We start from the raw sequence: 8,077 nt of genomic DNA, 5'->3' as shown, positions 1-8,077 counted from the left end.
CCCTCTAATCCCCCCCCAGGCGTGTTATCTAGTATTAAGAAGTGAAACGTGCTTTTCTTTGGGCGGCAACGGATAAGGCCTTCAGGGCGAATTGCAAAGTTAATTGGGAGACGGTTTGCCGCCCCACCTCATTTAGGGTTTGGGGATTCTACACATGGAGAAGTTTGCCTGTACTCTCAGGTTGAGGGTGGCCTTGGCTCTAATGGGAGGATCCGAGTCAGATGTGGGTTGGTATGGGGAATGTATGGGGAATCCGTGCGACGGGATAGACATGACCCATTTTTATGAGTCCACCACCATTGGCATTTAAAATGGTGGCAAGGCACCTTTCTAGGACTCTCTGTGGCTACAAGCTTACAAGGGAGAAAGCACAAGGACATTGCATCCCTCATTTTTGCCGCCTCCAAGACAGTGGTAGAGCTTGGGCCAAATATTTGGAGGGGCAATGGACTAAGGGGGGCATAATTATGAGGTTTAGTCTATTTTTACTTAACTTACGACACAAAAACTAAGGAGTGATAGGTGATTTTTTCTTGGGCTGGGGAGGAGGGGGGCACCGCCCAGGTTGGCCCCCATGAAGCTCCGTCATTGCTCCAAGACGAAGAAGGCTCTTCGGAATAATGCGTGGATTGGGAAGATTGAAAATCTCATGGTTTCATTATTAAGCACATTTTCGAGTATGTTGACCTCTGGACCCTTGTGAGTCATGTCCAGCCGTGCGAGGAGATTGAGGATCGCATGACATGGAGATTGTCGACGAACAGAGAGTACTTGGCAGCATCTTCCTAGAAGGCACAGTTCATGGGAGCAGTCTATACTATCCACAATGAGCAAGACCGTTTGGAAGGTTTGCCTCCCCCAAGGTTAAGTTCTTTATGTGGCTTGCTATTCAAAATAATGTCTGGAGTGTTGACTGCCTGGAAAAGAGTGATTGGACTAATTGTGGGCCATGCATCCTGTGTACCGAAAAAGGGTTTCCCCCCGCTTTTGTATTACAAAGCAACCAACACTGATCACAGAGCAATGCTCGGACGAGAAGCACAACAAGCCCAAAAGAAAAGAGAAAGCACAAAGAAGAAGAAAGAAATGCCAACAACGACAGCTCGACAAAGCGCGGATGACCCGCCACCGTTGCGCCCTCCAGAATCGACCCACCACAAACCAAGGCTCCGATCCGCCGCGTACCAAGCAGCACCTCCAAGAAGGGATGCCACGTCGACGACGCTGCTGCCTGGACGTGTCCTAGGGTTTCCTCCGGCACGCGGAAGGGAGAGGGGATGGATACCTCCGACACCCTCCAGGAAGGGATGGTGGCAACAGCAGGTGTCACCGCATCGGAGCCGGACGAGCCGGCAAGGGATTTCTCCCACACTCCAAACCCCACCGCCCAACTAGGCCGGAGCCAACCAGCCACCTCGCCGCCCACCAGCATGCGCCAGCGCGGTCTTGACGCCACCCACGCCGCCTCACCGAGATCACCACCACGAGGCCAAGAGGATGGAGAGAGATGCACGAGGCGACGGGAGCAGCAGCACCGGAGCTACGCGGGAGGGAACTACCTCCACCGCCGTCGTGTGGGAGGCCCGAGTCTCCGACACCGTCGCGGTTGCCGTCCGGGCGCAGCAGCAGGGCATACCAGGCCACCCCTGGCCCGACCAGGCCCAAATCGGACCCGTAAAGCCGCGCCGGCCACGCTTCAGCAGGGCGGCACCAGCGCCGCCAGCATCCGCCCGCCCATCGCCGCTCCCCTGCCTCCCGAAAGCCACGCCGACGACCCTCCCCGCTGCCGGCCCGTCCAGACCCAGATGGGGCCGGGAGGGCCCCGATCTGGGCCGAACGGCGCCGCCAGATCGCGCCACCGCGCTGCCCCGCCGCCAACGGTAGTGCCGCCGCCCAGTAGATCACCCGCCGCCGCGCCGGACCGCCGCCGCCTAGGAGCATCTTGCGGCGCCGCACCGCCCCGCGTCAGTGCGACCCGAAAGGGGAAGGCCCGCGGCCGCCGCCGCCAGCGCCTCCCGGGCCAGGCCCGACGCCGGACGCCAGCGACGGTGGCAAGGAAGGAGGGGAGGGGAAGGGCTCGGAGAGGAGGCGCGGGGGGCGCGACCGGTCGCCCGCGGGGGCGACGCGGTTGCAAGAGGGAGGACACAATCACCAAGAGGCGTGCATCCTGTGTAAGAGAGCTAACGAGACTGTGCCCCACGTGTTCTTCAAGTGGAGATACACTAAGAGAGTTTGGAGAATGATCAAGGACTGTCTCGGCTTGGGGATATTGGGCACCTCTAGTCGGATGAATCACCGGTCTGTCCGAGCCTGGTGGACTGCCATGTCGGTACCCAACACCACGAATCAGAAGCTGATGGCATCCCATCCCACACTATGCTAGTGAGCTGGATCTTGTGGAATGAGAGAAATGCACCGGTCCTCCAGAAGAAATCTACACCGTCGTACTACATCTTGAAGCGTGCAAGACGAGACTAAGCTTTTGATCACGGCGGGGGCTAAGCATCCTTTTTGAAAAGGAGGATAATCCCCTGCCTCTGTGTCGAACGATGCACACGGTCATTTTTATTATATTATTCAACAATCTATCAAAACTAATGCATAGATCAATGCAAAGCCACCTCTCTGGTGACTATGTCGCCATACCTACTAGTATGATGATGTGCTTTGACCTCGCATCAATGCACACCATCTAATCCAATGACCCAACTGCCGTCGACGCCATTACAACGCCGAATAGTAATTGTTTTGTCAAACTCCAGCGCGACGCAGATGCTTGCGGGGGTTAAGCATCTGGATACCATAATGCCGCGAGAGTAATTGTTTTATAGACCCCCTTTAAGAGATGAGCGATAACTCTGTAACACCTTCTTCTTAATTAATGAGTGAGGCAAAGCTTTTGCCTCTGCTTAAAATAAAAATAAAATAAAATTTAAAATTCAATAACATTCATATTTTACATTTTAATTAATTCTGAAAAATACAGATATACATGAAGACATAACACACACATGTGTGTAAATTTTCAGGACCAAATACGTTGAAAAGAGGGTTGTGCAAAAAAGACAAATATGTGGCTTTTCGACACAGGATACTATTCATCACAAAAGTCCATGAATTTGTTCGTTTTGCACAGATCGCATCTCATGGTATTTCATTCTGAAATTTTACACACATACACATCACATCCTTGTGTACTTGCACAATTTTTTTCATTTTTCTTAAACCAAAAAGTATGAATTTTGAGTTTTTTTTAAAAAAAATGGCCTCCATGGAGGCCGAGCTCCAAAATGCCTTTCTCCTCTCTTTATCACTGCAAAACACACACTTGTTACTCTCCCTTCAACCCCTTTTCAGCAAAGGAGAATGCTTTTTCCTAACAACGAACACCAAAAACCTTGATTTTAAATGGGATGGGATTTGTAGCACGCAGGGGCGGGGACATGCAACCCCCATTTTCTTTTGGCTTTTGATTTTGAATCTTTCATATCTTTTAAACCAAAAGTCTCAAATTAAGTTTCGTTTTTGCATCCCTCATATTCATGTTTCTGGTGACGAGGTCTTTCAAATGAGATCCATTTTGAATACGTTTTGACGAGTTTTCAAAACTTCGTTAGATTTTAACTTCTCAAACTTGGTTGGAGCAACCGACAAAATTGTAAATTTTAGAACCTGCGACCTGCAAAATTGTATATTCAGAAACTAAAACTTAGAACTTGTTGTGCCCTCGTGCGGGATCTAACAACTTTGCTTATCGCTAGGCAATCAAGCGGCCGGCATGGTTGAGAAGGTGCATCTGCGTGCCGCTCTGAGTTTCTGGATTTTGAACCGGACTTTAATAAACTAAAGGTTCTTATAAGGGCATATAACTTGAGCTGTTTTCAGAGCCAAATACAAAGATTCAACAGAAATGGTGCCGGATCTATCCAAGAACCACACACATGCGTCACTATCTTAAGACAATTCAAAGTCCACAAACAAATTCATGCCCCTGGTTGCTTGTGCTTGTGTGTGAGCCATGAGTGCATCTTTTGGCAAAGCAAAGCGTTTTTCCTTGGCTTTCTCTCTCGAAAGAAAGATTCCCTCCTCCATCCATCCATGATGGTCCGTAATGGCGATGGAGGGCTGCTAATGAAGTGCAATGTCCTTGGGTGGCAGTGAAACGGGTGCTATTTCCGGAAGGACACGGAGGGGGGAAGAGGAGTATAGCGCATCATGGAGAGCAGAAAAGGCGCGCAAAGGGTATCATTTTAGCCGAGAAGAAACTGCACGAGCAGGAAAAAGATGATACGCTCGAAAGCCTTTTTGACTTGGTACATCCATCGAGTGCCAAGAAAAAAAGAGTCGCTCAAGCCTCGTGCGTGCGGGCACCTTCGCTCAAGGATCAATGATACTCCCCACAACAGTTCACAGCCATCTGCTTTTGATGCAAGGGCGTGATGCCTCTTAGACTCTTAGTCAACTGTTGAAGAAGACTAGCACCACCACGATTAATCAGAGGCGGCATGAGAATTCAACCAACCGGCCTCTTGGAGCTTTGTCATTATTATCCTGCTGAAACGATTCCCTTCTTTTGTCCTCCAAACTCACGGTGTCCAAGGCAAAGTGGCGTGCGGGACGGAAAATTTTAACCTTTATTTTGCAACATGAAAATTACCTTTTCAAACACAGTACAGACACAGACGCTCATATATACGCACATACACTCATCCCTCTGAATCACACATTTCAGGGTCATGTCAGTTATAGCATAGAATATAAACTCTTAATTATGAATATGAAAATATAATAATACAATAATTTGCCTTTAGGGCATATTTCCAACCGATGGTCAAGGGAAGGCAAGACGATAGAGTCAAATAATCCAGATAGGAGGAGTTTGACCATTCAAGGGTGACTCGCCCACCGGACATCGAATACAAGTGGTATAATCACATGAATAGGTGGCTATACATTGCCGCTGCTGACACATTTGACACTTGTCTTAACGAGACATGAATCTCTCCACACCCAATCTCTACATTGCAGACAACTCACCGTTATTTTCAGTATGTTATTTTATGTTCTTTGTTCACTACCCTTGAAATTTTACTTTGCTCGTTAATTACTTGCTTTTTGCCAGCAACATAATCCTTGCAGATACCAAAACAGTTAATTCGTACAGGTCCGGTGACAACTTGTGTGCGTCAGAAAACTCGCATTAACACTCTCCTCCTGCTCTTTGCTGGGAACAATACTATATTGGACTACTTACACTGGTGGTACATTAACCCTGTGTGTCTTGAAGGTCATCAAGATGCTGAGAGAGTTAGCAATTTTATTTCTTTTCCTCGAGAAGATGGGAGGGCACTTAAAGATGAGATGACATGGTCTCTGCTTCGTACCAGGTCTCTAGCTACTTGAGAAATGGTGCACATGATCTAGAATAACTTTGAGAGTGTTGCCTGCCTCATCACACCACCACCCAAGTCATGTATAAACTTCTCGACAAAGTACATTAAACAAATAAATGTCATATTTATGATCTTAAAATTTGTGCATATCACATGGGTGCATTATATTTTAGTTGCACTTTAACTGGATTGGAGTAAGTACAAATGACTTCGTCACCACACTAGTCATCAGAGTTTAGGTTGACGAATTACTTATTTGTTAATACCAATTGATGAATAAATATTACTAATTAATTTGCTTGCATTTGATTTCTAATAAGTTGATCATGTTTTTCATGTATAAATAAATTTTAGTTGCACTGCACAAAATGAATGGGATGCTAATTGTGCGCTATACAAAATAAATTGCACCACTTATTGGATGCATATGTCCACACACGAGCTATTGCACTAGCAATAATGGTTAATATGAAGGAAATATTTTTGTGACACTGCACAGATGAAGATCACTAGTGGTGCCACAAATTTACCTATTGGTGTAAGCGTCGACGTGTTTCGTCAGGAACTTCTCCATTGGCAATTCGATGGAATGTAGGATAGAGAGCAGTGGAATGATTGTTCTCGCCATCTCCTTCCTATAGTGGTGCCTCCATTTTTTTTGCCAAAAAGTGAGATGGGTAGTGTATGAATCTTTGGATCTTAGATCTTCCTTTCCTATGTTAGAATAGATGTGATAAATCTTTTGATTTTAGATCTTTCTTTCATGTAGATTGTGAAGTATGTGTAACTCTTCAACATATTTGAATGTATTACGAGATGCAGTTGACTTGTGCGGTGAATGAGAACAAGTACACCCATATATGTATATGTCTTCAGTGCTACGACTTGGTAGGGAAACCTTACTGGAGGCAGTTGAAAAAAGGAAGCCGCTTCAAATGATAGTGTATTCCAGGCAGGTATGTACTGGAAACCGCCTCAGGGCCTTAAAGCATTGGAAGCTGTTATATTGTAGGAAACCGTCTCTAATGCTCCTTTATGTAGTAGTGTCCCGTCCTATGTTGATTATGTCTTCTATGTGAGATTCAAATTTCTATGGTACAACTTGGTAGGGGAACCTCATTGGACGTGGCTGTAAAAAGGAAGCCGCTTCGAATGTCAAAGTATTCTGGGTGGTTATGTACTGGAAATAACCTCAGGGTCTTAAAGCATTGGAAGCAGTTATATTGTAGGAACTCCCTATGGGCGAACACATTCAAGGCGGTTTCAAAACCGCCTCCTATTTTCTGAGTATTAGCGATACCAACTTTGACACGAAATGTGGAACTACTGCATGCCATGTGTTGGAAATATGAGCAATTTACCGAATGATTTTATTAACAGAAATACTAGATAAAGCATGACTAGTATAGCAGTGATAAAACAAGTCATGCGATTTGACAAAGAGAAGGTAAATAATATCTGCATATATGAGGTAGAACCGATCATCTCTAGAGCAGACAGTAGATCAAGATGCATATATGAGGTAGATCCTAACATGTCTAGGGCAAACACTAGAAGAAGCAACTGTGACAGGACCTCTAACAGGAAAAACAAGAACATGTACGAGACAACAGCAGGTGCACTAGACTTGGGGTCGGTGTCCTCCATGTCGTCGAGGAGGTTGTCGACGTCGGGGAAGTAGTCGTCGTTGGGGAAGTAGTCATCGGAGTCCGGGGCGTCCGTGGCGAAGGAGTCAGTAGTCGCGCAGAGCACTCCCCAAAAACCTTATCACCCTTCTCCCGTACAGGACTCAAAGAGGTGCGCTTTCGGAGGCCTACTGTCCCGACCTGCGGTGCACGCCGCAAGCCGGGATGGGGAAGATCGTAGCAGCAGTGCAGTGCTCAGGAACCGGTGGCGAGAGGAGGAAGTAGTTCTGGTGCGTCTCTCTGAGAGGAGCGACCTTCCTTTTATAGGCGCAAGAGAAGGAGGCGAGAGGCTGCGCCGGGAGTTGAAGGGAACGCGGGAGACGAAACGAACAGGCAGCAGCAGAAGAGGCGCGCCGTTCGGATTCAGTGTCCGCTACAGAAAAAATGTTTCAGCTTCCGAGTGACCTTTCGTATACCCGTAGTGCGTGGCAAAAATTTAGACATCGGCTCATTCCTGCAACCCGTGGCGCGGCGCGTCGTGACGAGGCATGGCGTGGCGAGGCGGGCGGCGGAGGAGGAGGATCACGCGTGGATGTCCCTCTTGTTCTCATGCTCATACAAGTGGAGAAAGAGCCTCCCTTATAAAGAGGCCCAACTCCCTCTAAACTAGCAATGTGGGACTAAACTTTAGTCCCACCTCTTGCCTTGCACTAATGGGCTGCGTGGGCCTCTAGGATTTATTAGGAATTTCTGAAACTGCTATTGGGCTAGGCCAAAATAGACAAAATTCCAGCACCATGTACCAAAACCACCTCTAATATGCTCCTTTTTATAGTAGTGTCCCATCCTATGTTCAACTATGTTGTCCTGTCCTATGTTTTAATTTGTCATATGTTGAACTATGAAATATAAAATGTTTTATTGAATGATCTACGTTGCATGGACTTGCGGAGGGGAAATGAGGAACATCAATTTCGGTGCGGACACCTAGGGCTCGACCCCTTGCTGTCCGCGAATATGTCCACGGACATACAAGCAATGACGAATCTACTGAGGGTG

This window comes from Triticum dicoccoides, chromosome 5B (assembly GCF_002162155.2).
Source record: "Triticum dicoccoides isolate Atlit2015 ecotype Zavitan chromosome 5B, WEW_v2.0, whole genome shotgun sequence".
NCBI lineage: Eukaryota > Viridiplantae > Streptophyta > Magnoliopsida > Poales > Poaceae > Triticum > Triticum dicoccoides.
This window is presented reverse-complemented; position numbering follows the sequence as displayed.